Source organism: Syngnathoides biaculeatus, chromosome 19 (assembly GCF_019802595.1).
Source record: "Syngnathoides biaculeatus isolate LvHL_M chromosome 19, ASM1980259v1, whole genome shotgun sequence".
NCBI lineage: Eukaryota > Metazoa > Chordata > Actinopteri > Syngnathiformes > Syngnathidae > Syngnathoides > Syngnathoides biaculeatus.
Genome location: NC_084658.1, coordinates 1,052,895 through 1,074,469, shown reverse-complemented (window position 1 = coordinate 1,074,469; position 21,575 = coordinate 1,052,895). Strand labels below are relative to the sequence as shown.

The window sequence follows — 21,575 nt, the reverse complement described above, 5'->3', positions numbered from 1 at the left end:
CCGCCACTTCCGCTCCCTATTGGAAGGCCGTGAGTTCACGGCATATGTGGACCATAAACCCCTCACTTTCGCCATGTCCAAGGTGGCCGAGCCGTGGTCCGCCCGCCAGCAACGCCAACTGTCGTTCATCTCTGAGTACACTACGGACATCCAACACATCGCCGGCAAATCCAATGTGGTCGCGGACTGCCTCTCCAGGGCGATCGTCGGCACTGTGCATCTGGGTCTCGACTACTCCCGCATGAGCGCAGACCAGGCCTCGGACCACGGGGTGCAGGCCCTCAAGACTTCTGACACGGGTTTGCGCCTGGAGGAAGTCGCGGTTGGTGACTCGGGCGTCAGGTTGCTGTGCGACCTCTCGGCTGACCAGCCTCGGCCGCTGGTCCCTGCAAACTGGCGAAGAGCTGTTTTCGAGGCGGTCCACAACCTCTCCCACCCCGGAAGGAAACCATCCGTGAGGCTGGTGGCCCAGAAGTTCGTGTGGCGCGGTCTCAAGAAAGATGTGCAGGCCTGGGTCGACTCGTGCGTGGCTAAGGTGCATCGCCACACAAAAGCCCCCTTGGAGCCCTTTGCTGTCCCCGAGAGGAGGTTTGACCACGTCAACGTTGACTTGGTAGGTCCACTTCCTCCCTCGCACGGATTCACCTACTTGCTCACCATGGTGGACAGGACGACCCGCTGGCCCGAAGCCGTTCCCCTCTCCTCGACAACGTCGTCAGACGTGGCCCGGGCGTTCATCGGCACGTGGGTTGCACGCTTCGGGACACCCTGCGACCTTTCTTCAGATCGTGGCCCTCAGTTTACCTCTGAACTCTGGAACGCAGTCGCTGAGAGTTTGGGGGTCAAGCTGCACCGCACTACCGCCTATCACCCCCAGGCGAACGGTCTTTGCGAGCGGTTCCACCGCTCCATGAAAGCAGCCCTGCGTGCCGGCTTGACGGACGGCAACTGGTTGGATAAGCTCCCGTGGGTCATGCTCGGCCTCAGGTGCGCCCCCAAGGAGGACCTGTTGTCCTCATCCGCCGAACTCGTCTACGGCCAGCCACTGCGGGTCCCCGGCGAATTCATCCCGGACGCCACAGCGCCCTGGTCCGCAGCCAGGCAACGGTCCTCCCTGCTGGAGGCCGCAAAAGGGTTTGCGCCAGTTCCCACGTCGCAACATGGCACCCCAGCTGCCCGGCTGCGCTCTGCGGATTTTGTGTTTGTTCGTCATGACGCCCACCGTGGACCTCTCCGCCCCCCATACGACGGGCCGTTCAGGGTCCTGGAGCATGGGGATAAGAGCCTGCTCGTGGACATTGGCGGCAGACCCGAGACTGTTTCCGTGGACAGGGTCAAACCCGCGCACCTGGACATTGCCCAGCCTTTGGGGTTGGCCCTCCCCCCGCGCCGGGGTCGTCCCCCTTTGCCCTGTGCCCCTGCGCCCGCCGGGGTACCCTTGACCCCGCCTGAGCCCTTGTCCCGTGACTCAATGGACAGTGCGGCCCCGCCCCCATCGGCCCCTACAGTGCACACTCGCCGGGGTCGGGTCATCATCCCTCCACGGCACAAGGATTTTGACTATGGGTGAATTCTGGGGGGGCTTGTGTGGTGTTTACATAATTCACCCGCGGGACCTCGAGTTGGGGTGCGGGGTTCCGCACAGACTGTTTTTGTTGTTGCGCTTCCGGAGCAAAGGTTAACAGAGTTCCCGCCGTTATGCGAGTAGTTTGGTGATGTCGAACAATAAAGCAAGTTCTGTTTCTGTGTCCGACACTCCGCCTCCGACTCCTTTTCTCCGGCGCTACAATATATTGTGTTGTATATAATGACGTGAAACACAAATTTTCCAAGCCGTATATCCTCATAAGGGTCGCGGGAGTGCCAGATCCTAACCCAGGAAATTTCGGGCAAAAGGCGGACTACACGCGGAATTGGTCGTCAGTCAGTCACACGGTAACTTTAGACATGCTAATTATTATTTATATTCTATTCCTTTGTATCGTTTTGCTGTAAAAAAAAATAATAATAAACAATAATAAACATAATGATGATGATAGAAATAAACTAACAAATAAATAAATAAATTTGCACATCCTCTCACAGTCCAGAAAACTCAGGTTCCAGCCTCGCCTGTGTGGGGTTTTCATGATTTCTCCAAGCTTGTGTTTTTTTTTCCCTCCTGAACTGTAAGTAAAATTGAAGACTCTAAATTCTACATAGGTATGAATCTGAGTGGGAATACTTTTTGTTTTGTATGTATCCAATGATTCGCTGGAAACCAGTTCAGGATGAACCTCACCTCCTGCCTCCCTGCCTTTCGCTGGGATAGGCTCCATCATAGCCATGACCCTAGGTCGGATAGGAGGTGTAGAATATGTATGGTTGGATGAATGGTTAGTAATAATAATTCCTATTACAACCCCATTTCCAATGAAGTTGTGATGTTGGATTAAATAATTAAAAACACAATACAATAATTTTCAAATCATGTTCAACCGATATTAAATTGATTACACTACAAAGACGAGACACTTAATGATCCCATCTAACTGATAAACATTGTTTTTACCAAATAATCATGAACTTGGAATTTTATGGTTGGAACGCGTTGCAAAAAAGCTGGGACAGGGGTCATGTTTCCACTGTGTTAATCACCTTATTCTTTTAACGATATTCACCAAATTTTGGGGAACTGAGAATACTAATTGTGTGCATTCTTGGTGGAATTCTTTCCCATTCTTCCTTGATGAACACCTTCAGCCATTCAACCGTCTGGGATCTCCGTTGCTTAATCCATCCATCCATTTTCTTAGCCGCGTATCCTCACGAGGGTCGCAGGAGTGCTGGAGCTTATCCCAGCTGTCAACAGGCAGGAGGCAGGTTACACCCTGAAGTAAAAAATCTAAAAAATATACTGAAAATGTGATTAATCTGTTTAGTCACAATCTGCTATTATTTTGAACACCACTGGATGCTGCCATCCAAGCAATGTCCTTTTCATGCACGGCCCTGCTTAGTTCGGAAAGAGAATGCCAAACCATATTCTACATGTCTTACAACGCATGGCTTCAAGTAATGGACTAGGGGTACTAGACCCACCCACCTGCAGTCTAGACCTATCGCTCCTTGAAAGCATGTGGCATATTTTGAAGTTTCAATTTGACAACGGATGGCGGCACGGTGGAGCAGTTGAAAAGCATTGGCCTCAGAGATCTGAGGCCCCGGGTTCAGTCCCGGACCCGCCTGTGTGGAGTTTGCATGTTCTCCCTGTGCCTGCGTGGGTTTTCTCCGGGCACTCTGTTTTTGTCCCACATCCCCAAAATATGAAACATTAATTGGACACTCTAAATTGCCCTTAGGTGCGATTGTGAGTGCGGCTGTTTGTCTCTATGTGCCCTGCGATTGGCTGGCAACCAGTTCAGGGTGTACCCCGCCTACTGCCCTTTGACAGTTGAAATAGGATCCAGCACTCCCCGCAACCCTTGTGAGGTGTAGGAATAATTGTTATCATAATTATCATACATCTGCTTCCAATAATTTAATGCTTTGCTCTGCTCTAGATAACGTGGCAGCCTCCTAGCAGAAGATAGCAAGAACAAAAACATCTAATCATCAGACCTGTTAGAACTGCTGCCTGTTAAAGAAATGATGACCACACATGTATTCAGCAATCTTCCACACATGCACACGCACATGAACAAACATGTGCACTTTGTTTCCAACTGTTTTGCTTGTCGTCTCCTTTTTGTAATATCCATGTAAATAAGGGGCGTCTTAAAACTAAATAAATAGAGGTGCTGAGGAGAGGATAATCAGAGAGTCCAGTGGTGAATTGTATGAGACAGTTCCTCTCCTCTCTCCTCGCGAGACTTGAACTGGCGTCTTTGCTTCCTTTTTTGTCCTGTTTAATGAATGTCTGATTGGTGAACCTGACATGAGGATAAGCAGCTAAGAAAATGGATGGATGTTATAGCGTATGTCAGATTTAACACAACCAAACTTAACCACAAACTCTCCAAATATAAGCAGCATGTAAAATGTCAGACGAAGGAAAATAACACTCTTCTTTTTTTCCTTTCGGCTTGTCCCGTTAGGGGTCGCCACAGTGTGTCATTTTTCCATCTAAGCCTATCTCCTGCATCTTCCTCTCTAACACTAACTGCCCTCAAGTATTCCCTCACAACATCCATCAAACTTCTCTTTGGTCTTGCTCTATTGCCTGGCAGGTCCATCCTCAGCACCCTTCTACCAATAGACTCACTCTCTCGCCTCTGGACATGGCCAAACCATCGAAGTCTAGTTTCTCGAACCTTGTCTCCAAAACATCCAACTTTGGCTGTACCTCTCATGAGCTTTTTTTCTAATCCTATCAAAACTGCTCACTTCAAGCGAGAACCTCTACATCTTAATTCCTGCTTCTGGTTCCACCATCACTCTGTATTGTTGATCCCAAGTATTTGAAGTCATCCACCCTCGCTATCACTTCTCCCTGGAGCCTCACTCTTCCCCCTCCACCACTCTCATTCACGCACGTATATTCTGTTTTACCTCGTCTAATCTTCATTCCTCTTAACCTAATCTGTCAGCCTATCCATTACCACTGCAAACAGGAAGGGGCTCAGAGCTGATCCCTGATGCAGTCGCACCTCCACCTTAAATTCCTCTGTCACACCTAAGGCACACCTCACCATTGTTCTGCTGCCATCATACATGTCCTGTACTATTTTAACATACTTCTCTGCCACACCAGACTTACCCATGCAGTTCCTCTCTTGGTACTCTGTCATCGGCTTTCTCTAGATCCACAAAGACACGATGTAGCTCCTTCTGACCTTCTCTGTACTTTTCCACTAACATCCTCAAGGCAAATAATGCATCTGTGGTACTCTTTCTTGGCATGAAACCATACTGTTGCTCGCAGATACTTACTTCTGTCCTGAGTCTAGCCTCCACTACTCTTTCCCATAACTTCATTGTGCGGCTCATCATCTTTATTCCTCTATAGTTCCCACAGCTCTGCAACTCGCCATTGTTCTTAAAAATGGGAACTAGCACACTTTTCCCCGATTCTTCAGGCATCTTCTCGCCCGGTCGTATTCTGTTCAATATGTCGGTCAAAAACTTCACAGCCACTTCCCCAAATTGCTTCCATAGCTCCACAGGTATGTCATCAGGATCAACTGCCTTTCCATTTTTCATCCTCTTTCGTGCCTTTCTAGCTTCCCCCTTACTAATCATTGCCACTTCCTGTCCTTTACACTTGCCTCTTTATTCTTCTTCTCTTTCATTTTCTTCATTCATCAATTTCTCAAAGTATTCTTTCCATCTATTTCGCACAGTTCTGGCACCAATCAACACATTTCCATCTCTATCCTGAATAATTCTTATCTGTTCCCATCTCCTCCCTCTGTCTTGCCAACCTGTAGAGATCCTTTTCTCCTTTTGTGTCTAACCTGGTGTACATGTCGTCATGTGCCTCTTGTTTAGCATTCGCTACCTCTACCTTTGCCCTATGTCGCATCTCAATGTATTCCTTTCGCCTCTACTCAGTCGTCTCACTGTCCCACTTCTTTGCTAATCTCTTTCCTTGTATGACTTTCTGTATTTTGGGATTTCACCCACTCGTCTCCTTCTCCCCTTTTCCACCAGAAGACACACCAAGTACTCTCCTGTTTGTCTCTCTGATCACCTTCGCTGTAATATTCCAGTATACCGGGAGCTCCTCCTGTCCATCAAGAGCCTGTCTCACCTCTTTCAGAAAGGCCGCACAACATTCTTCCTTCCTCAGCTTCCACCACATGATTCTCTGCTCTACCTATTTCTTCTTGATCTTCCTCCCCATCACCAAAGTCATCCTACACACCGCCATCTTATGCTGTCTGGCTACGCTCTTCCCTACCACTACCTTACAGTCAGTAACCTCGTTCAGATTACATCGTCTGTACCTGCTTGCTTCTACCACTACTCTTATAGGTCACCCTATGTTCTTGCCTCTTTTGGAAAAAAACTGTTCACCATTATCAAAGTCCCCAAAAAAGCAGCAGTCTCAGGTCTGAATGACGACAGGTCTGTTGGGTTGACATCTGTGCTTATGAAGTCCTTTGCACGCCTTGTGCTAGACCACCTCAAGAGCGTCACAGGAAGCACGGCGTGTCAGAAGATCTGCTGAGGCAGTTCCATATGGCGGTCATCCAATCAATACTGTGTACCTCCATCACAGTCTTGTTTGGTTTGGTTTACCTGACAGATGGCCAAGATAGATCAGAACTTTCGCATGCCAATGATTGAATTCTCTTTTCCGGATGGTCAACCTGTCCTGGCGTACCGTCACATGGACCCGTAAATTAAAGAGTGTTATGACCAGAACACAAGGCTGAACCCAAAATGCATGACTCACCAAGACCAAGTACAGTTTGAGAGATGTCTTTATTCAATCCACAACATTCTTCCTTTGTCTTCTTTTTCTTCCTACCCACCACCAGAGTCATCCTACAAGCCACCGTCCTATGCTGTCGAGCTACACTCTCCCTACCACTACCTTACAGTCATTAACCTCCTTCAGATTACATTGTCTGCTCAAAATATAATCTACCTGCGTGCAACTACCTCTGCCCCTTTCGGTCATTCTATGTTCATGCCTCTTCTGGAAATAAAAGTGATCACAACTGCCATTTCCATTCTTTTTAAAAGGTCCAGCAGCATCTGTCCCTCAAAGTTCTTTTCCTGGATGCTATATTCTTCATCGCCCCCATTTCTTTCACCAACATGTCCATTGCAATTTGCACCAATCACAACTCTCTCTCTATCTGGGATGCTCAGAACAATTTCTTCTTCTAGTTCCTTCCAAAATTTGTCTTTCACATCCTATCTGTGGGGCATAGCCGCTTATCACGATATACATAACACCCTCAATTCCAAATTTTAGCCTCATCACTCGATCTGATACTCTTTTTACCTCCAATTCCCTTTTCCGAACGGTCAACATGTTGTGTCGTACCATCCCATGTACCCGGAAATTAAAGAGTGTCATGACCAAGATAACGAGGCTGAACCCAAAATGCACGACTCACAAGACCAGATACAGTTTGGGAGGTGTCTTTATTCAATCCACAATTGGTACACGGGCAGGCAGTCCAACGAGGCAACAGTAACCAAATTAGCGGGCGTAAGAGGAAGGTCGAGAACGAGGCAGGGATTGGTACACGGAATAGCAAGGACATAGACGAAGAGTTGCGGAAACGTGACACGAGTCCAACTATCTGGCAAAGAACAGACCCCACGTGTGGCAATATATATACGTGAGCCGTAATCACCAAGACGAGATGCGGGTGCGGGCATCTGCTGATTGGAGCAGGTGCGCGACGCATCGGGAATGGACACACCCATGACAGTACCTCCTCCCCCCCAATGGCTGGCCCCGGACGGCCCAGGAGCCTCAGGATGCGAGGCATGGAAGGACACACCCATGACAGTACCTCCTCCCCCCCAACGGCCGGCCCCAGACGGCCCAGGAGCCTCAGGATGTGAGGCATGGGAGTCTCTAATGATAGAGGTGTCAACCACGAACTGCGAAGGGATCCGAGACCGCTCCTCGGGGCTGTAGCCTTCCCAGTCCACTCGGTACTGTACTCTCCTTCCCCGACAGCGCGTCGATAGGAGCCGGCGTACAGTGTAGAAACGACCCCCGTCAACCATCCGGGAGTAGGAAGGGGGCCTGGCAGATAGACACTTACATATATGTATGTTTGCTGTGTTCGTCTTTCTGAGACGTCCATAGTGTTACGTGTTAATTTAGACTAACATCCCCTTTGTTCAAATGAGCAAAATGCGACAAGGCAGTTGTATTGTGTTTCTGACAATTTAATATTACACACAACACAACACAAACATGATAAAATAGCTATATAGTTCAAGAACAGAATAGTCACCAGTGTTGAACAAGTGTTCCCAAACAAGCAAATGTTTAGGTTGTTTTCACTGAGGTCACATTTTTTGCTGAATTACCTACACATTACTGCGCGCCGCCATTTAACCTCTCTACCTAACCCGTACCCAGTGTGGAAGTCCATGAAATGCTCTCGGTTACCAAGTTAGCGAAAGTTCCAGCCAGTCCAAAAACAAAAGTCAGCCAGCCAGCGTCCATGTAGTTAGTGTTCCAAACAGCGTAGTTTCCCAGAGCAGCTGTGAGAAGAAGCCTCCTTGTCCATCTTTCTCATCCTTATATAGGCACTCCTTGAAACATTTGACACACATAACAATAGCGAACATGAACACTCGGCCACAAGTTGTCGAATGGCACACATTGAAGCATGGATGGGGACGTTACAGACTGGCCGGAAGTTCACAAAATATACGCGTATGTGCATTAATATACGCACATGCATGTTAATCACAAGAAGACTTTTCAGCACCAGGAGTGCTCAGACCATCACACTGTCACCCTCTTACACTCCACCGCGGCCTATGGGAGCGTCCCTTGCGCAGAAGCATCTTATGGGCTCGCTCCCATGTCATCTACAGTGTCTCACCGTGGCCAAAGCTAATGACACCCATGAGTCGGAGTCTATAGATGGGAAGAGAGAGGGTGGATAGCTGTGCACGTCATGGAAGGAAGACATACTGGTGGATCCAGAGGGAAGGGAGTTGTGTGAGTACTCGACGCAACTTAACTGTTGACTTCATGAGCTGGGGTCAAGAGAAGCCAGGCATTGGAGCCCTATTTCTAGGTCCTGGTTTACACGTTCAGTCTGGCCGTTGGATTCGGGATCATGTTCCGAGGAAAGACTCACGGTAGCCCCTATGAGTGAACAAAATTTGTTCCAGAAATGGGAGACAAATTGGACAAACCCGTCGGACACCAAGGGAGTTTTGGTAGTGCGATAAAGTGTGCCATTTTGGAAGATCGGTCAACTACCGTAAGAACTGCGGTGTGACTGCATGATGCTGGTAGCACCGTCACAAAGTCTAGCGAGATATGCGACCATGGACGATGTGGGATGGATAGTGGACGTAACTTCCCAGCGGGGCGCTGCCGGGATGGCTTATGTGCGGCGCACGTAGTACAGGCATTGACGTACTCCCTGATGTCTTTCTTACAATTCGACCAAAAGCGATGTTCTAGCACGGACTACATCTTGGCTATGCCCGGATGATATACAGTGCGGTTGGTGTGGGCCCAGTCAATTACATGACCCCATAGCGAAGGGACGACGAACAGCTTGCCTTGAGGACATTCTTCCAAGCTGCGAGAATCCCCAAGTGCGTCTTTCACTGCTGTTTCTATTTACCATGTAAACGATGATACAAAACATGCTTTGAGGAGGATGGGCTTTGGTTCAGATTCTATTTCCTCGCTATCGTGAACTCGCGACAGAGCATCGGGTTTGCCATTCTTTGATCCCAGTCGATAGGACACCACAAAGCGGAATCACATGACGAAAAGAGCCCACCTGGCATGTCTGGCATTAAGTCGTTTGGCGGATTTCGGGTATTCGAGATTTTTGTGATCTGTATATATCACAAAAGGAACCTGAGCCCCTCCAACCAGTGTCTCCATTTTGTCAACGCTACTAAAAGCTCCAGGTCTCCAATACCGTAATTATGTTCCGCAGCGGTCAATTTTTGGGAAATTAAGCAAGTAAAGTATATCCTCTCATCGTTCTGACTCTTCTGTGATATTACCGCTCCTCTACGTGAATCTAACGCATGCACCGCCACAACAAATTGTCAGTCGGGATCGGGCAAGCTGAGGATCGGAGCGGAGGCAAAGTTGGCCTTGAGTTTGCAGAAAGTCGCCTGGCAACTTGGGTTCCACTCGAACGAATTGTGGGCTGCAGTGAGTGCATGTAACAGTGCCGCAACAGCACTAAAGTTCTGAATGAATTTTCTATACAAGTTCGCAAACCCAATAAATCTCTGAACCTCCTTATGAGAGCTGGGCGTGGGCAGTGGAGAACGGCCTCCACCTTGTGGGGGTCCACGGACCTTGCCCTCCGGCAAGATGAATCCCAAAAATGACACTGAGATTTGGTGGAACTCCATTTCTCTGCTTTGACTTACAGACTGTGACCCAGCAGCTGCTGCTGAACCGGTCGAATGTGCTCGACATGGTTTGCTTCATCTGGAGAGAAGATCAGGATGTCGTCTAAATACACAAAGACATGCCGGTTGAGCAATTCACATAACACATCGTTGACATAGTTTTGGAAAACCGCTGGGGCATTAGTGTGTCCAAAGGGCGTTACTAAATATTCGTAATAACCAGTGGGCGTGTTGAATGCAGTCTTCCACTCGTCTCCTTATCTTATCCAGGTAGTAGGCACATCTCAAGTCCAACTTGGTAAAGATTTTGACCCCCTTGTGGAGCTCAAAGGCTGTGGAGGGGGAGAGGGTACTTTTTCTTGAAGGTAATACTGTTCAGTCCTTGGTAATCAATGCAGGGCCGAAGGGTTTTGTCCATTTTTCACAAAAGAAGAAGCCGCACCGGGCGGCGAGGATGAGGGTCGGATGAGTCCCACCGCCAGCGATTCTTCCAAATACTCCTTCATCGCTTGGTGTTCCGGACCTGAAAGAGAATAGTCTCCCTCAAGGTAAGGCACCGGGCAGCAAGTCGATTGGGCAATCATACGGCCTGTGTGGTGGAAGAGACTTGACCTTAATTTTGGAAAACAAAACGAAGAATAAAAATGCAAATGTAAATGCAGCTCACATTGAGTGATGAAAGGCTTGATATTGCTCGAGTCCCCTGAAAACCGCTCCGGACAGGAGAGCGGTGAGGCAGCTGGCTCGGGGTTATGGAGGACTGCCGCGACAGCTGCCGGATCTGGACTGGCATCCACTGGAAGACGATGTGGGCAAAGATTCCAGCCGGGTCATTACGTCCTGCAGCCGGTGAGCAATCATCTGGAGGATTCATTTGTGTTCGGTGAGACATCGACCTTAGACTTGGAGGGCGTTGTGCAACGGATCAGAGTCGGCTGGGTCCATGATTTGGCCAGATTGTTTTGTCATGACCAGAACACGAGGCTGAACCCAAAATACACAACTGAAAAGACCAGATACTGTTCGAGAGATGTCTTTATTCAATCCACAGTCAGTACACAGGGAGGCAGCCCAATGAGGCAGCAGTAACCGAATCAGTGGACGTAAGAGGAAGGTTGAGAATGAGGCAGGGTTCAGTACACGGAATAGCAAGGACATAGATGAAGAGTTGCGGGAACATGACATGAATCCAATGATCTGGCAAATACCAGACCGCACGTGTGGCAATATATATACATGAGCCATAATCACTAAGACGAGACGCAGGTGCGTGCATCTGCTAATTGGAGCAGCTGCATGCTGCATTGGGGACGGACACACACCAAAGAGCCAATAAAAAACTGGCCACATCCCAATGAAGGTGGCTGAATGCTGCGTCAAGCTTTCCTCCAGTTAGCCCGACAAGTGGAGGCTCATCGTCAGAGAGGTCCGCAAACTTCTTCTATTCCATCCTGGAGTGGAGAATTTTGGCAAGATTTCTGTGATAGTGGAACAAGTGGAGTATGAACAGCTGCAAGCGAGGACTGCCTCTTGGAACTCGAATGGACCATGGGAAGTGTGAATGACAGCCATAGGGGAGGTGTTGGAAATGCACTTCCCACTGCGCACTGACCTGTCACAGATGCATGCCTGTGCGCAAGGAGAAGAGGGGACACTAGCTGAGTATATGCACCGCCTCATGGACATTTGTGAAAGCCATTCTGGACTTCCTAAACCAGCTACCTTTGATGGCAAGGAGAGTTCCTTCGAGTCCGTTGCAAAAGCAGAATTTGTGGATGGATGGTCTACGTTCCCCAATGACCAAAATCTTGGCTCACACCCTAATTAACGGCTGGTCAAACAACCGCCTGGTGGAAATTATGCAACATGCCAAACATGCTGAGACTAAAGAATGCAACCAGAAGGATAACAAAAGAAAAAGATTTGGCAAAGGCATCGCTGAATGCACACCTAGCGATGACAACACTCGCTCAAGGACAATTTCAAAGCTGAGGACACGGTAGACGAGACGTAAAATATGGAGGGAGGGCATAGAAGAGGCTATGACAGTGCTAACCGGGAGAGTGACGACTTTGATGATGGCACTTGCTACTACTGTGGAGAGAAAGGACATTAGGAAAAGGGACTGCCCGAAAAGATGTCAAGATGCCATTGCTGACTGACAAAAAGGGCTCAGTTCACATGGTGTCGCATCTGACTAATTCCTGACAGGCCCCAGAGCAGCGCAGTTGACCGGTGATAAACAGACACACCTGTATCCAACACACTCTCTTTGCAACGAAGAATCGCGTGCTCCTGATACATTACATACTGAGATTCAAGATAAGATTATTACTTTAGAGAAAGAAGTTGCAGCGCAACAACCAGATATTCACACACTTTTGAAAACTGCCACCTACGTGAACTTTCCCACAGCTGGCTGGTAAATAATGCACTCATTACCAATGTTCCCTCAAATTTTTCATCTGTCTGGGCATACAGACAAGATCCCTGAGCACACTGAGGACCACTATGAGCAACATCAGAAGTGCTCACTGTGGCCACCACCAGTATCACACATTATCATAGAAACTTTCATGGTTTATTGAAAGACTCAAGTTGAGGCTCAGTGTTTAGAGCACTGGTTTGGTAAACCAGGGGTTGTGGGTTCGTATCCCACTGGGGCCTCCAACTCCCTGAGAAGGGTTGCGTCAGGAAAGGTATCCGGTGTAAAAATTGTGCTAAACATATATATGCGTTCATCTGAGATGACACGCTGTGGCGACCCCCGAAAGGGACAAGCCAAAAGAAACTTTATTAAAAGAATCAAATTACAACAGCAATTTCCATTAGTTTACTTTTAATATAACTCATATGGCCAACTTACACAATTTTATAGCTGAAATAATTTTCCTCTTTGAATTTGATATATATGACTAGAATTTTGTGTCCTTTTATGTTGTTGCTCCCGTCTACTATTAGGGTATGCCAGGGTGCATTTTTAAACTTACACATAGACTCATTCTGCACTATCTCATTGATTGAATTCACAAATTCAAAGGGGTAGTTTTTGCTTTGCCAGCTTTCTGGTATACTCACATATTTTTCCATGTGATCGTGGATTTGTTGAACTGAGAGCATTCTTCTTTTCTTTAAGGCTTGTCCCGTCAGGGGTCGCCACAGCGTGTCATCTTAGATGAACGCATAATTGTTTAGCACAGTTTTACGCCGGATGCGCTTCCTGACGCAACCTATCTGCTTTTAACCGGGAGAGAAGCTCACAGCACCTGGTATTCCCAGGTGGTCTCCCATCCAAGTACTAACCAGGACCAAACCCACTTAGCTTGCGAGATCTGACGAGATCGGGCGTTCTCAGTGTAGCATGGCCGTAAGCGTTGAACTGACAGCATTGATGCATTCATTTTAATGCCAAGTAAAATATTGTCAGAGAAATTTAACTTGTTCAAGGTCAGATTTTTGTGTGCGTGTGTGAGACAGCTAGTTCTTTTTCTCACAGTCGTTTGCGCTCTCTCGCAATAATGTAGCCATCCTTTTTCCCATCTTGAGTCTTCATATAATTCCAATAGTATTCTAATGACTTTTCTGCTGAATGTGTTGCTTGAGGTAGTCCAGCTTCCATTGACAACTTTAAAGTCGCTGCATGTTAGGCAGAGCACTTTTACTCACTCGAAAAATAAAAGATCTCACCCAGTTTCACCTCTTTTTCTTCTATTTGCACATACTCCAACAGCCATTCCATCTTAAAAGAACCACAGTTCTTTTTTACTTTGGTTTGGGAATCTGAACCATCACATTCACTACCTGCGAGTTTCGCCATGATATGGGGTTAGCATTAGCATTACTGAACTCCATTGCACTGTTATTGTTATGGAGTGTGTAATAGCAAAGCACATGCGCAACTACTATCAATGCTGTGATTGGTTGTGTTGCTTATTTGCATCGTATCGTATGATTGGCTGGATAGGTGTTACTCACCGAATTACACAGCAAAATGATGCAGGAAACAAACTTTATACATCAAATTCATTTGCACTGCATTCACTGCGCCGGATAGGTTTTCTTGTACACTGTGTGCGAGAAGTGCGCAATTGCGCAGCCGTGCAGCTTTGAGGGAACATTGCTCATTACTTTGCTTGTTGATTCGGGAGCTTCAAATTCAGTGATAATGGCCTCCGAGCCTGTTATTCTTACTCCAACCAAATGATTTTGTTACTCAATGTTGCAAATGAGGGTTTCACAAAAGATAAATTTACGCACCCTACTTCATGTGCATTACATGGCTTTGGACTAGATGTCCTGTTTAAGCATCTGTTTGTTTTGTCATCCACATCTCCAATCACTTTGTTGGGAAGGGATCTCATGATTAAATTGGAATTGGTACTGACATCCATAGCCAACGGTATTGATATTACACGTCCGTTAGATACTGTGGAATCATCATTTGTTGGATTCAGTCCCGTCAGTCCACTATACATTTATCATTGGGAAATCAGTGGTCCAATTAGCACCCATCTGACAAGATTTGCAGCTCAGTTGATTTCTCATGGTTCTGACATAATGAGCAGCCACAAATTGCATTCTACAACACATGAGGATGATGGACCAGACAGGCATATTGAGGAGATTTTTTTAGAGACCTAAATGACTCCTTGAATATAAGTGACCTTTTGTGCAGCTTCTGTTTCACTAACACAAGCGTAGCTGTCTGTCTTTGATGTATGTTCAGCAAAACAACCTGCAGCAAAATGGCAGGATGTAGGCCCGTTTGTCTATCAATGTCACTGCACAACTGAATGGGCAGCAACATCAGAGTCGACAATAAGTTTTTCAGAATCTGTTAATGCACACAGAAGGCATTTAGTGTGTGCCTCGTTTATCTCACATTAAAGATGACCTTGTTCCAAACTCAGCTGTTTCACACACACACACACCACACACACACACACCACACACACACACACACACACACACACACACACACTCCTACAGACATTTCTCCTCTGCTGAAACAAGTTGCATCAATACTGTGGGCTACTAGTAAGCATGTTGTTGGGCTAATTAAAATCCGTCCACCGGTTCAGATTGAGCCTAAATCATCTTCAGTCACTCACATTTGACGAGCACGATCTCGCCCGCTCACCATCGCTCGCAAATCTGCACAGTCGAGCACAAAAAAAAAAAAAAAAATCACACCTGCAAAATTTGTTACGAGTAGAAAAAAATAGATATTGAAAGACACCGCTTATTTTGTGTGGCCTTGACATTAATTTACGGGTTTATTTCATAAACGTTGAGAACAAAACAAGCCTGATCCTAAACAATTTGTATTCACATGGAAACAGGAAATGCAAGTTAACCGTAATGAGCATGTTCGGAAGTGATGCCAAAAGCACATGTTCCGAACTGCTTCACATACTGGGAGCGCATTTACGTCGAAAGTCATCTACATTATGAGCCATGTCAAAGGAAATTCAGTTACACCAGGGGTGCTCAATGCGTTGATTGCGAGGCAGTTTTGGTTGATCGTGTGACGGCGTGTCCACAAAAAAAAGACGTTAGAGTATCATCCACCTCGTCGCTTCATTTAGGTGTGGCCAATACATCGAGCGCATGCACATAAAGGCGCGTTCTAGCAAGCTGGCCTCCTATTTATGGCAGTCGCGGCGATGCGCGCGTGCACAGTGTAACTGGGAGGAATAGCGTATCCAATCCAAACCCCATTGGTGTTGAGCTGTAGCTATAAGGTGGTGGGTTCCTGTCATGGTAGTAATCCTGATACCAGTTGGTGGAAAACAACCAAGCTGAAGGGTTCATATCAAGCCTTTTTAGCCTGTGGGACTCTGGAAGAAGGTAATGGGTATTGGTAGGCCAAGAGGAATGTAGAGTGTGTGGTCGCTGAGGCAAAAACTCAGGCATGGAAAGAGAACGGTGAGGCCTACAAATAGCGACTTTCTTGACAGTTTTAATGAAATTGAATTTAGTGATTGTACTCATTTATAGTGAACAAAAATTTAAATGCAATACTTTTGTTTTTTTTGTATTTATTTGTGAGCTGGACTAGAAGATCTAAAATGTTTTCTACATACACAAAAAGCCATTTCCCATCAAAATCTAAATCTGTGTTTGTGAGCATTTTTCTTTTGTCGAGATTATCAATCGCACCTCACAGGTATGGCAAATCAAGATGGTGATTTGACACCATGATTAATGCACACATGTGCCTTAAGCTGGCCACAATAAAAGGCCAGTCTGAAATCTGCAGTTTTGTTTTATTGTGGGGTTCAGAAAGCCAGTCACTATCTGATTTGACAACAATTTTCCTCACACAGTGCAAACCATCTCCTTCGCACAGAGTTGATCAGGTGCTTGATTGCAGCTTTGGGAATGTTGGTCCACTCCTCTTCAATGGTTGTGTGAAGTTGCTGGATATTGGCAAGAATTGGAACGCCCTGTTGTATATGCCCATCCAGAGCATCCCAAATATGCTGAATGGGTGACATGTCCAGGCTGGCCATGGTAATCCTGTCATGATCCTGCCGCTTCAGCACGAGCTGTGCGGGTGTCCGCGCAGGTGCGCTGATTGGAAGGTGCACACCTGCGCCTCATGCAGCCTGATTATGCTATGGATTTATATGACCGCAATGACAACTGGCCGGCGCCAGTTCGTATGATCTTCATGTCCCATTCGTATGCTCCGGTATCCCTGATCGAACCTGTGTATACCGACCTTCGTCCGTTCTCCGACCAACCTTGTAAGCCTGACTCCTTTGATACTTCTGCCTGCGTTGATTGTTCCCCTGTGTACCGACTCCTGCCTGCCCGCTCACGTGCTCTCTTCGCCCGACGTCCCAACTACCGCTGCTGCACCGGACTGCCTGCTCGATCCCCAACCTCTGCATATAATAAACGTGTCTCTTCTTGAACTACCTTGCGTCTTCCGAGTTCCTACATTTGGGTCCTACTCTCGTTTCCGATGGGACGTGACAGAACGAACTGGCCAATACAGGACCCAGCAGGAAAGACCCGGCGTCACCGGGACCGACGCAAGGTAGACCGTCTGCCGGAGGACCAAGCCTGTCCAATCCGGGTAGGCTCCCTGACATCCTCCGCTCCCGTCTCTTACGCTCCGCCAGCGAGGTATGAATACGTCCCGAACACGACCCGTCCGGCTCCTCATATTCTTCTGGAGTCTGACTTTTCGGAATATGAGGAGGACCGCGATTTGTATGACCGGCTACCTGAGTACGACTCCGACGACTTTGATTTTGAATCTCTTTGCCCGGCTTTTCATCCCAGTCAGTTTGCTCCGCCTCCCCGCGTTTCCAGCACCTGAGCGACTTCGCCCTGTAGATCCAAGTACACCAATCGGTACGAGGGAACCCGCTTGGCCATCTACCCGGGACCTCCGCGTGGCGGCCAGAGGAGACGCCCTGGCCGGGCGCTCCCTGGTGTCTCTCGCTGCACGGCAACGAAGACACCGTCCTCCCACTCCTCGCCGGCAACGGTGAGACCAGCAGACCCGCAGCTGGTGGCGAAGCTTCCAGCCCAGAGGGAGGAGGAGCCGCCAAACCACGAGGCGTTCTGTCGCGAAATGCGGGCGCAGATAGAGAGGCAGAGCGCTGAATTGGCGGCTCTCACGGCCCAGGTCCGGCAAGGATGGGCGAACCAGTCGAGCTCCTCTGACGTCGCAACGGCGACAGACTCGCTGTTGCACCGGACTGCTTGCTCAATCCCCTACCTCTGCATATAATAAACGTCTCTCTTCTTGAACTACCTTGCGTCTTCCGAGTTCCTGCATTTGGGTCCTACTCTCGTTTCCGATGGGACGTGACAAATCCTGGCCATGCAAGAATGTTTTCATCTTCCAGGAATTTTGTACTCCTTTGTTCTCCTAGCAATATGGGACTCGTATTACCATGCTGCAAAATGCCATCAATATACTGGACCTGTGTTCATTTCTCATAACATACGCATGGCCATACCATAACCCCACTGCAATCATGGGGCATTCGATCCATATTGTTGACATCAGCAAACCACTCATTCATACAATGCCACACACGCTGTCTGCTGCCATCCACCCTGAACAGGTAAAAATGGGATCCAGCCACAAAGACAAAAACCTCTCTGATGTGTCAGACGCCATCAAATGTGAGCAATTGCCCACTCAAGTCAGTTACGACAAACTGCAGTCAGGTCGAGACACTGATGATCGAAAGGAGCAAGCAAATGAGCTTCACTTAAACGTTTTTTGACAGTTTCTATAGAAATTCTTTGGGCTTTTGCTTCCGGTCCTCAAACTGGTAGCATCCTAAACAGGAGGCTCTGGCCAGCCCAGTCGTAATTCAATAAATCCTGCTGAATGTGGACCAAATGTGAATACTTGACGTGGGACGCTCCTGGTGACGACTTTAAATTGCCATATCATTTACATTTTCACAGCGGTAGTATGTGATTTGTGTATCTTATGTGCTGACTTTGTTTATTTGATTGCTTCTTCCTTTTGACTATATGAAGCCCGTTGGGCAGCACAATATTGTGCTACCTGTCGGCCGGTCCCAAGCCCGGATAAATAGAAAGGGTTACGTCAGGAAGGGCATCCGGCGTAAAACTGTGCCAAACATATGTCATGCGAATTCTATAACGGTTAGGTCGTGGCCCGGGCTTCTTGTGCTCGCCCCTGGAAATGTTAATCTGCAAGGCCCAGGTAGAAATTCAGATAATGTAGGTTGAAGACAAAAATAAGAGGATGAAAGCGGCTTAGTTGGCAGAAGACGAAGAGGAATGCACAGACCATACAGCTGTGTGTAGGGACTTTGAATGTTGGAACTATGACAGGAAAAGCTCGGGAGTTAGTTGACATGATGATTAGGAGAAATACTGATATATTGTGCATCCAAGAGAACAAGTGGAAAGGGAGTAAGGCTAGAAGTTTAGGTGTAGGGTTTAAATTATTTTATCATGGAGTAGATGGCAAAAGAAATGGAGTAGGGGTTATTTTAAAAGTAGAGCTGGCTAAGAATGTCTTGGAGGTGAAAAGAGTATCAGATCGAGTGATGATGAAATTTGAAATTGAGGGTAATATGTATAATGTGATTAGTGGCTATGCCCCACAGGTAGGATGTGACCTCGAGTTAAAAGAAAAATTCTGAAAGGAACTAGATGAAGTAGTTCTGAGATCCCAGACAGAGAGAGAGTTGTGATTGGTGCAGATTTCAATGGACACGTTGGCGAAGGAAACATGGGCAATGAAGAAGCAATGGGTAACCATGGCATCCAGCAAAGAAAATTTGAGGGGCACATGGTGGTGGACTTGGCAAAAACGATGGAATTGTGAACATTTATTTCCAGAAAAAACAGAAACATAGAGTTTCCTACAAGAGCAGAGGTAAAAGCACGCAGGTGGATTATATTTTGTGCAGACGATCATCTGAAGGTAGGTACGGACTTTAAGGTAGTGGTGGGGAGAGTGTGGCTTGACATCATAGGATTGTGGTGTGTAGGATGAATTTGGTAGCAGGTAGGAAGGAGCTACATTGTAACTTTGTAGACCTAGAGAAAGCCTATGACAGAGTACCAAGAGAGGAGCTGTGGTACTGGATGCGCAAGTCTGGTGTGTCGGAGGAATATGTTAGAATAGTACAGGACATGTATGAGGGGACCAGAACAATGGTGAGATGTGCCGTAGGTGTGTCAGAAGAATTTAAGATGGAAGTCGGACTACATCAGGGTCCTGTGCTGAGCCCCTTGCTGTTTGCGGTAGTAATGGATAGGCTGACAGATGAGGATAGACTGGAATCCCATTTGACCATGATATTTCAGATATTGTGATCTGCAGTGAAAGCAGGGATCAGGCAGAGGAACAATTAGAAAGATGGAGGTACGCACTGGAAAGGAGAGGAATGAACATTAGCCGAAGTAAAACAGAACATATGTGCGTGAATGAGAAGGGCACAGGAGAAAGAGTGAAGCTCCAGGGAGAAGAGATAGCGAGGTTGGGCGACTACAAATAGTTGGGGTCAACAATACAGAGCAATGGTGAGTGTGGTAAGGAAGTGAAGAAACAGGTCTAAGCGGGATGGAAGAGTTGGCAGAAGGTGTCTGGTGTTCTATGTGACAGAAGAGTATCCGCTAGGATGAAGGGCAAAGTTTACAAAACAGTGGTGAGGCCAGCCATGATGTACGGATTAGAGACGGTGGCACTGAAGAAACAACAGGAAGCAGAACTGGAGGTAGCAGAAATGAAGATGTTGAGGTTCTCGCTCGTAGTCAGCAGGTTGGATAGAATTAGAAATCAGCTCATTAGAGGGACAGCCAAAGTTGGATGTTTTGCTGACAAGGTAAAAGGTAGAGAGTCCAAACTTCAATGGTTTGGACATGTTCAGAGGCAAGAGAGTGAGTATATTGGCAGAAGGGTGCTGAGGATGGTGCTGCTACGCAAGAGAGTGAGAGGAAGACCAAAGAAAAGGTTGATGGATGTTGTGAGGGAGGACATGAGAACAGTGGGTGTTAGAGAGGAGGATGTACGAGATTGGCTTAGATGGAAAAAGATGACACGCAGTGGCAACCCCTCATGGGACAAGCCGAAAGAAAGAGAACAAGTAGTGTAGAAATTCTTTGATTATGCAAAGCGATTTGTGAAGCATCTGTCCATGTGGCTGGTCTCAGAGTATCTTGGAGGTGAACATGGTGGATGTGGAGGTCCTGGGGCGTTATGGTTACATGTAGCTGCTCTTGTGAAGAATGTTGGATGGATTTACTGTTGTACTGCCAAACAGCCTGCAAAGCTTTTGGAGATGGCTTATGGAAGAGAAATGAGCATTCAATTGACAGGCAACAGCTCTGGTGGACATTCCTGCAGTCAGCATGCCATTTGTGCTGTATGATAAAACTGCACATTTGCAGTGGCCTTTTATTGTAGCCTGCCTAAGGCACCCCTGTGCAATAAGCATGCTGTCTCATTAGCATCGTGATATGCTACACCTGTGAGGTGGAATGTTTTATCCCAACACAGGAGACACGCTCACTAACAGAGATTTAGACAGATTTGTGAACAATATTTGAAGAAAATGGCCTTTTGTGTATATAGAAAATATTTTAGATTCTTGGAGTCCAGCTCAAGAAAAATTAGGAAAAACTAATGTGTTGCGTTTATATTTTTGTCCAGTGCTTTATAAGTGTTTTATAAAACAAACTGGCAAATCCACAGTTTCTACCATCACACGCCCAAAGCCCCACTCTCCTCGGGTTACTTGCTGTGGCAGCAACTGTGGCCTTTGGTGCATGGAAACAGAGGCGACATTCCAGAGAGAAGCGAGCCGGCATCCAAGAGAAGAAATGTGAACTATTCTACTCGACGCATGCATTTGCCTCCTTTATCCTTACCGGTGTACACTTCTGCCCCAAGCTAACACGAACGCAGCACTGCTCATGCTCACTGAACAAGTTAACAAAATTGAGAGAAAACACTCAGATTTACCCCTGATTATTATTTGAGACTTTAACAAAGCTAAATTCAACTAAGAACACCCTAAATACAAGGGAGGATCCTG

The 21,575-nt window shown here is 47.1% G+C and overlaps 1 pseudogene; it reads right to left on the bottom strand.

Moving 5' to 3' along the window:
- Nucleotides 1-13,277: 13,277 nt before the first annotated feature.
- On the bottom strand, nucleotides 13,278-13,396 carry LOC133493102 (5S ribosomal RNA; annotated as a pseudogene).
- Between the last annotated feature and the right edge of the window lie 8,179 nt (nucleotides 13,397-21,575).